This window comes from Ursus arctos, unplaced genomic scaffold, assembly GCF_023065955.2.
Source record: "Ursus arctos isolate Adak ecotype North America unplaced genomic scaffold, UrsArc2.0 scaffold_8, whole genome shotgun sequence".
NCBI lineage: Eukaryota > Metazoa > Chordata > Mammalia > Carnivora > Ursidae > Ursus > Ursus arctos.
The window spans coordinates 6758261-6767298 of record NW_026623100.1 but is presented as its reverse complement, the minus strand read 5'-3'; positions in this window follow the sequence as shown (position 1 = coordinate 6767298).

Below are 9038 nucleotides of genomic sequence, written 5' to 3'. Positions count from 1 at the left end.
TTTTCTTTAACAATATACGAATTCCCTTCTCTTTTTCCTGTGTGAATTTACTATAGATTTTTGTTTTGTGCTTATCTTGAGGGTCCCTTGAAACATCTTACAGGCACATTTATTTTAGGACGATAACAACATGACTTCAATCACATACAAAATCTCTACTCTTTTACTCCTGCCATTGTATGTTTTCAATGTCGTAGTTTACATCTCTTTGTATTGTGTATTTTTTAACAAATTATTGAAGCTACAGCTATTTTAAACACTTTTGTCTTTTAAGCTCTTTACTAGAGTTAAGTGAGTTAGAATATTCTGAATATGAATGCTAGAGTTAGAATATTCTGAAACTGAATATATATTTTCTTTACCAGGCTGTTGTATGGTATTATATACTCTCATGTTACTAATTAGTGTCCTTCCCTTCAGCTCGAAGACTTCTATGCAGCAATTCTTATAAGGCAAGTCTAATTGTGATGAACTCCCTCAGCTTTTGTTAGGGAACGTCTTTATCTTGCTTTTGTTTTCTTAAAATGATTTATGTATTTATTTGAGAGAGAGACAAAGAGAGAGAGGGAGAGAGCAGGAGCCAGGGGAAGGGGCAGAGGGAGAGAGAGAATCTCAAGCAGACTTCCCACTGAGCACAGAGCCTGATGCAGGGCTCAATCCCACCACCATGAGATCATGACCTGAGCTGAAATCAAGAGTCAGACCTTTAACCAACTGAGCCACCCAGGTGTCCCTTGCCTTCATTTTTGAAGGACAACTTTGCTGGGTAAAGTAGTATTGGTTGGCAGTTTCTTTCTTTTAGGGCTTTGTTTGTATTGCCCCATTTTCTCCTAGCCTGAAAAGTTTCTCCTGACCTGTAAGATTTCTGGTGAGATATCTGCTGATAGCCTTAGGAGGGTTCACTTGTATGAGAATTTTATTTCGTTGACTGCTTTTAAAATTCTCTCAGTGTCTTCAGTTTTAGGGTTTTATTATAATATGTCTCAGAAAAAGCTGTTTTGTATTGAAATTTTGGGGTGACCTATTAGCTTCATCAACTCCGATGTCAAAATTTCTCCCCAGGTTTGGGAAGTTCTCAGCCATCATTCCTTTAAATAAGCTTTCTTCCCCTTTCTTCCTCTCTTCTACTTCTAGAACTCCGATAGTGCATACTTTGTTTCTCTTAATGATCCCATGCCTGTGGGCTTTCTTCGTTCCTTTTTTCCCCCCTCCTCTTGGACAATTTCAGTCAATCTGTTGTCAAACTGATTGATTCTTTCTTCTTCTTGGTTAAATCTGCTGTCGAAGCTCTGTATTAAATGAATTGTTTTAGTCATTGTATTTTTCAACTCCAAAAATTCTGTTCTTTTTTATGTTTTTTATTTTTGTGTTGAATTTCTTAACTTTTTTTCTTATATTGTTTTCCTGATTTCATCAAATTATTTATCTGTGTTCTCTTATAGTTCTCTGAGCATGTTTAAAACAATTATTTTGAATTCCTTTTTGGGCACTTTATGTATTTTCATTCCTTTCAGGGAAGTTATTGGAAGTCTTCTATGTTCCTTTTGTGCTGTCATGTTACCCTTATTCTTCATGACCGCTGTAGCCTTTCATCGGTTTCTGCACATTTGAAAAAACAGTCACTTCTAGACTTTATAGATTGACTTCAGTAAGAAAAGCCCTTCCCCCAAAGGTGAGGGTATGCTGGAATGTGCTCTGATTCTGGGTCTAGTGGTGCAGGGCGCCAAGTGTAGGGGTGTGTGGTGACTAAGTCTTGGGAGGGGGTCCTTGATAAATGTTCATCTCAGGTTGCTGGGGTCCACAACATGGGCAACTGTGTGGTCCTTAACAAATGCTCTGGGGATCTACAGTGGTTTCAAGAGCTATTGGGGTCCTCAGTGAATAGAGACTAGGGTGGACAGTGGCGGTGGCTAGAGCCAGTGGTGTTCACTCAGATGCAGGGACCGGTTGTAGGTGCCTGTTTAGTAGCATGGGTTGGTTATAGACATACATGCAGTGGTGGGGTCCAATCCCAAAGGCAATGGCTGAGGCCATATGTAGGCATACTGGCAGTTCTAAGGACCCTGGTTGTCAGCATGCTTTACTGTGGATGACAGGTCTTTCCACAGGTGCACAGCAGTGGAGGCTGGTGTCAGGAAGCAGGTAGATCAAGCGAGCTCTTTTGTGCCAACCAGTGACAGGGACAGGACAAGATTCAGGCCCACAAGTAGCTGCAGAGGCCCTGGATATGAGTGTGAAGTCTTATGGCTACACAGTTTCCCCATAGATGCATGGTGGTGCAGGCCTCTGATGGGCATCAAGCCATCAGTGTGCAGGTGCAGAAACAAATGCACACATGATAGTGGGGGACAGCTGTGCCAGTGTAGGCAGGTGTTTTGCACTTGTACAGCCACAGAAACCAGGGCTGGCTGCTGGTGTGATTATGGTTCCTACAAGGGCAGTTGGGATGGGAGGATCCATGAAAGGATCAGAAGGTTAATACCTGTGAACATGAATACCTCTAGGACCAAAACCCAGTAGAATCTGCAGGGGGTCTGTGGTGGTTGTGTCAGCCTTTGATTTCTTCTGTGGCAAAGGCTGGCATATAGTTGCCTACAGAGAAGGTCATTGGGAACCTTGGCTGCTCCTGTGTGTGTACACATCTCTGCTTTGCCGAACTCCAGGTGGAGTGAAAAGGAAGAGAGTCCTTTGTTGGGTGCTCTGAAGGCTGGAGAGTTGGGTCACTCACTCTAGTCTCCTTTTCTCCATTAAGGGAAATTTTCTAAGTGGGGAGTTCCTTCTCAGCCCTGGCTCAGCACTGCCAGCCTGGGGGATCAATGGTGCAGGCAAAACAAAGCTGTTTTCCTTCCCTTTTTCTGTGGCTATTCTCAGGTTTGGTGGGTTTTGTTTTGTTTTGTTTTTTTCCACTGTTTCAGTAAAGTTTCTTAAGTGGGCTCCAGACCTGTCAGAGGGCTGTTTTTGGTCATGAATAGTGGTCTAATTGTTGATCTTTGTGAAGTAATGGAGGTGGGGGTTACATATACTACCATTGTGGTTGAGCTATTATCTTTATTCTACTAAACAATAAACAAATCTGCCCTGTGGAGGGATTCACTATATTTCAAGGTTGTTTGCAATACAAGCATCTTTGGAAAACATCGTCCAAAACAAAAGCAGCTAATGTGTCACCCACAAGATGTGCAGAAATGTGAGAGACCCCTGGGAAATTCTTTTATTATCTTAAGGAAAGTCCTTGGCCAAAATTTGCTAAGATATTTGTTCTATTTTAAACTATAAATGGAAGTTGAATGTCATCTAATTTTTCTCTGCATTTATTGAGACAAGAATATGGTTTTTCTTGTTTAATCTCTAATGCATTGAATTACATCAATCAGTTTTCTGATATTAAGCCACTTTATTTTTCTAGAAAATTGCTTTCTCTAGTTTCTTGATGAATTTTCTTATTTTTAAAACATATAATACTGAATTCTATTTGCTAATATTTTGTTTACAATTTTTATATCTATATGCATGTGTGAGATTGATCTGTATTTTTTTTGTATTGTCCTTTTGGATATCAAGCTTATATTGAGTGTTTCTCCTTGTTCCTATATTCTGAAAGTATTATTTGAGTGGTAGAATTCATGATGAAGACATCAAATGCCTGTTTTTGTATTTTGTAGGGAGAAATACGAGAAGAATTTTGTTCACTGAGTTCATTTTCAAAACTGTTTCAGAATTATGCTGGATATTTCTCCTTGATGTAGTTTCAGAAGTTTTATTTTCCTAGAAAATGATCTCCTCTTTCATTTTTTCTTTCTTTTTATTTTCTTTGGGCTTATCTTATTTCTCCTTAGGTAATTTCTAGATTGGATAATTGACTCATTAAATTTGAGACTTCCTTTGTAAGTGTTCAAGGCTACCACTTTCTTTTGAGAATTTAGCGTTAGCTGCAGAACGCAGATTTATTAAGTTCTGTTATAATTCTGTTTTAATTTTTAAATTTCCCTTATGATTTATTCTTCGACCCACGAGTTGTTTAGAACATGATTTGTAATTTCCAAATATATAGCGCATTTTAAAGTATCTTTTTTGTTATGATTTCTAATTTCATTTTATTGACATCAGAGCAGGCAAAATGCTCTGTGTGTTACAGGTCCTTTCATATTTTTTTGAGGGCTTTCATAATTGTTCCATGTGTGCTGTTTAGGAATAACTTGTCTTCAATTGATGGGAGAGATTTCTATATACACCCATTAGATGAACTTTTTTACTTACAATATTCACATGTTTTATATCCTATGTTTTGTTCATTTGTCCTATTTGTTACTGTGCTCTATCATCTATTGAAATATGCATGTTAAATCTTCTCACTAGGATGGCAGATGAATCCATTTTCTTTTGAAGTCTGTTGATTTATTCTTTATATATTTTTGAGACTGTTTTTTTATGTGTTAGTTTAAAACTTTCATGTCTTCCTGGTGAATTAAATGTTTTATTATTATTTCATTAATATAGCTTTTTGTATTAAATGATATTTGATCTAAAATTATTAAAACTACACCAGGTTTCTTTTTCTTTGTGTGTACCTAGTGTCTCTTTTTCCTTATCCTAAGATTTAAATTTTCTCTACCCTATTCCTCGAGGTTTCTCTCTTATAAAAAATGAATATGTTTGTTTTATTTATTCTTTTATTATATTGTTTTTAATCAGACTTAAATCTTAATCTTTCAACTGGAGATTTAGTCCACTGATATTTTTGTGGTCACTGTTTAATTTAGATTATTTTTAACTTCTGTTTCTTATTTAACTTCTGTTTCTTATTTAACTTCTGTATTCTTATTTTTCCTTTTTTGTGTGTCTTTTTTCCTTCTTATCCTTTCTTACTATCTTTTGGATTTTTTCCTTGTTCTTTTTCATTTTTTCCCTCTCCACCTGTTTAGAGGGAAACCCAGGTTATATACCCCTTTAGTTAATCATATGAGAGAGTAGGTCTGCTTTTGTAGATTGAAAGCTTGGAGTAAGATATGGGGGCCCTACATGAGCCCAGGCACCTTTTGGTACTCTCTTGCCCAGTGATAATTATGGATGGAAAAGTGTAGCCAATGGGGTCTGAGGAGGATGTAATAACCAAGGATCACTTCCTTAACAATGGGTCTTAGGGTCATACTACAAGTAAACGACCCAAAGCTGCAGGGGTGAGAGCTGAGGATGAGGACAGTTGAGAATGGGAAGTGAAGGGGAAGACAACGAATGCTAGTTGTAGCCCCACAACTAATGCAGTGATGGTGGGATGTTGTTCCTCCTAAGAGCCTCCCTCTTCTAAATTCTGCTCAGGAGGAGAAGCCCATGAAAGAGCTCCTCTCTGATCTTCTGCACATACCCTTGGCAGCTCCAAGGAGCAGACAGCACTCTGCAAGAGAGAGATGCTGCAGGGAGAGCAGAGAGCTGCCCCTTCAGCTGTAGTGCTTGGGATCTGCTTTTAGCTGTCCCTGGGCAGCTGAACTGCAGCCATTGGCTGAGAATAATGGGGAATCAGGGTTTGGCCATTTCTTCCCAACACAGGACTCCTCTGTGGGCAGTCCTTACATCCGAGCTCCCTGTTGGGCTGACAGAGACTTTTTCAGAGCTGTAACCCCGTCTGCACTTCTCCTACCCAATCTTTCCTCCTTCCTCTCCTTCCACTGGAGTTACAAGGCCTGCATTATAATCTCAAGCTTTCCCTATCTACTTCTCTTTCTCTCTCTCTTACTTTTCACAGACATTACCCGCAATGTACCTCCCATACTTCCAAAGCTGCAATGACGTCTACTTCCCAGAGGACCCAAATTAATTCCTGTGATGAATCCAGAGTCTCCAAACCATAGTAAGTATCTACTAGTACATAGGGCCAAGCAATTTCATAAGTATTTATGTTCCAACAACCTATGAACTGTTTGAAAAAAAATTCACATTAAAAAAAGTTTCCACAATTAGTTAAATAAATAATGACATAATTATTATTTATAATTTATATTCTTTTTTAATCACATAAGTAAATAGCCTAATTAAAATATTGCTCCATAATTAGTAATCACAACCGTGTGCTAATGAGATGTGTGCACCATTGGGTGGCATACAACTTCTCAAATCTTGGGAAAAGATGGGGCACTGACTTCTCTATACTGGTTTTACACTGATGCTCACATGCACTTGCTTTTTTTTTAATCATGCAGCTTCTCAAAAATATAATAAAGTCATTGAAAGAAATGTAACATGATCTAAGATTGAAACTGTGACTGGCTTAGTTATTATCTCAGAGTCTGACAGATGTCAAGTGTTGCTGTGGTTCTCTCAAAAATGTGAACCATCCTGTGGCATTCCTGTGGCTATTCCGTGGACCCCGGAGACACTTCAATGCGTTCTGTGGGGTGTTTACTGCATCTGTTTTTTGGAGGCTCTTGCTCATGGTGCCTTGTTTCTTTGCATGTTTATTATTTTTAAACATGAACCACTCCTGTTTTAGGAACGTTCCATGTGAGAATTCTGTGAGGCCTTAGAGAGGATTCGCTTTTGCTTCTACCAGTTGCCTGGGTGTGCTACAAATCTGACTTTTTACTTTACATTAAGTTTTGGATTTCATAGATATAATGAGTTCAGAATAAAATCTCATGTATGGGACCACTCGCTATTCCAGATTCTAAGGAGCAAATTTGTTCTCCTTTCAATCAGCAAGAAATTTGACAGAGCAAGGAAACTTGCTCTTTACCTCTCTTCTCCTTTTCCCTGAGGGTAAAGCCTTTGAGTCCCCAGATTTGTGTGGGAATTGATTAGATTTCCTCCTTCTTGGACTGGTCATAGGCTTTCCATTCACCTCTACGGCCCATGTGCTTCTTAGTGTGAGAGTTGGAGACTTCAAGGTTGTTCTGAACAAAGGCCTGCAAGATGGAAGCTAGACTGTCTATGTCCTAGGGTTCCTGGCTTCATTTCTTTGTTCTGACGTGAATATTCTTCAATACCATCAGCTCAGCAAGGCATTTAAAGAGTTGTGGGTTTGGTGTGTGTGTGTGGGCGGTTGTTTATTTGTTTTTATTTTTGTTTTTCATTTTAGTTTTGCTTTTACCCAGTATATTCATTATTCCAGTAGGGAGTTCATTCAGGGTATCTAATTTGTCATAGTCCTAGAAATGTTCTGGATCTTCCATTCACTCTTTAATTCATTATGGTCTGACTTCTGCCTCTCCAACATATATACACTGCTCTCGGTGAACCAACCCACTCAAACATTTTTTGTTACCAAGTCCAATGAACAACGTATGTCTCCTTCACATCAACTTCTCTGATACTGCAACGTCCCAGAAAGTTCTCATTTCCCTGGTCAGCACATTGGTCTTCCCATGCTTCTCATGTATATGTTGTCCTTTTAATATTCTGTCTGAAGAACATGTTTGTTTTGATTCTATATCCGGGTAAAGGAAGATCATCTTATCCGCTTCCCTGACTTTACTTATCGTTTAGATAACTCACAAATCTGAATCTTTGAAAATCCAGGCCTATAAATGTCCCTGTGCATGACCTCCTCTACAAAACTGGTTCCTTTGTCTGTTCAGGGGGAAATTCGAGAAGATACACAAAAGCTGTTAAGAACACTCATTCCTCACTGTGCTCCTGAAGGAAAGGTTTGTAATTTGAGATGAACAAGTGGCAATTGTATCACATTGACCTGATAAGAGCTATTTATGGGAAACTGTCCTTCTGGGTTCAGTATAAAGATGATATTATAATTTTCATAGAGTAAAGGAATTATAACCTAAATAACACCCCCTTTCCACTTCCATTCCTGCTCACATGACTGCCATCTTGTCTTCCCCCAAAGTCTCTACTTGATCACTCGGATGTTTGAGTTCATTTGAATTTGAGAAGCTTGTAAGATGCAATGTTGGATTGGAGAGTTAAGACTTTTGGAGGGAATATTGGCTATTCTGGAAGACCGGGTGAGAGAGGGGAGAATTAAGAAAGAAGACAGGACTTGAAGGAATGGCAGGAGAGCATTTGCCTGGGATGAATGGGAGGGCCTGTGTGAGAACCACTGCAATCTTGGACGTGACCTCAATTGTCTGAAAGGGGAATTTTCTTGGTTTTGTATAAAGCATGGATTCCCAGCACCAGGACTTGGGCAGGATGTCCAATGTTCCATTTTTCATTTCCCTTTGTTGAGACTTCAGAGCTCAAAACTGGAGCATGGAGGGAAATAGCCTCTTCTCACATGCCTTGTGAGATTAGAGAAATCTGCACCCATCACAGCACTCTGATCTCATGATCCTGAGATATGACCTGAACTGAAATCAAGAGTCAGACACTTACTTGACTGAGCCACCCAGGTATCCCTTACAATATTCGAATTTAAAAGTGGAGACAAACTGAGGGCTTCCGAGGGGAGGGAGGTGGGGGAATGGGATAGGCTGGTGATGGGTATTAAGGAGGGCACATATTGCATGGTGCACTGGGTGTTGTATGCAAGTAAGGAATCAAGGAACTTGACATCAAAAACTAGGGATGTACTGTATGGTGACTAATATAATATAATAAAAAATATTATAATAAAAAAAAGTGAAGACTGGCTTTTGTTTGCAATTATCATTGAACACATTCTAATGCATGGAATGTTTTCTCAGAAACCAAGAAGTTTGAATACACTCCTTTTTAAGAAAAACCACACATAAAATAAGAATATTAGGAGAATTTGTATTTATTTTACTGAGACTTTTCTAAAAGCTCAGCTGAATTAACAAAGAACACTTGGTCTTCCAGGTCTGATGGCTTCCCCCATCCCTGAGTTTTTGAGGTTGTATTTCTTAAGAATAAAAATTTTACTTTGTCTTAGGTATTATGATGTTATTTTTCAAACATAGAATGAATGAGTTATATGTTCATCAACTACACACCCAGCATAAAATTTTGCACCAAAGTGGTTTTTATATCATAATCAACAAAATTGTGAGTGTGTCTGGAGCGAGTAGCAGGCTAGTTCTTGGGGATGGGGAGCGGGAGGAGGGAGAGGCTACAAAGAGAGACAAATA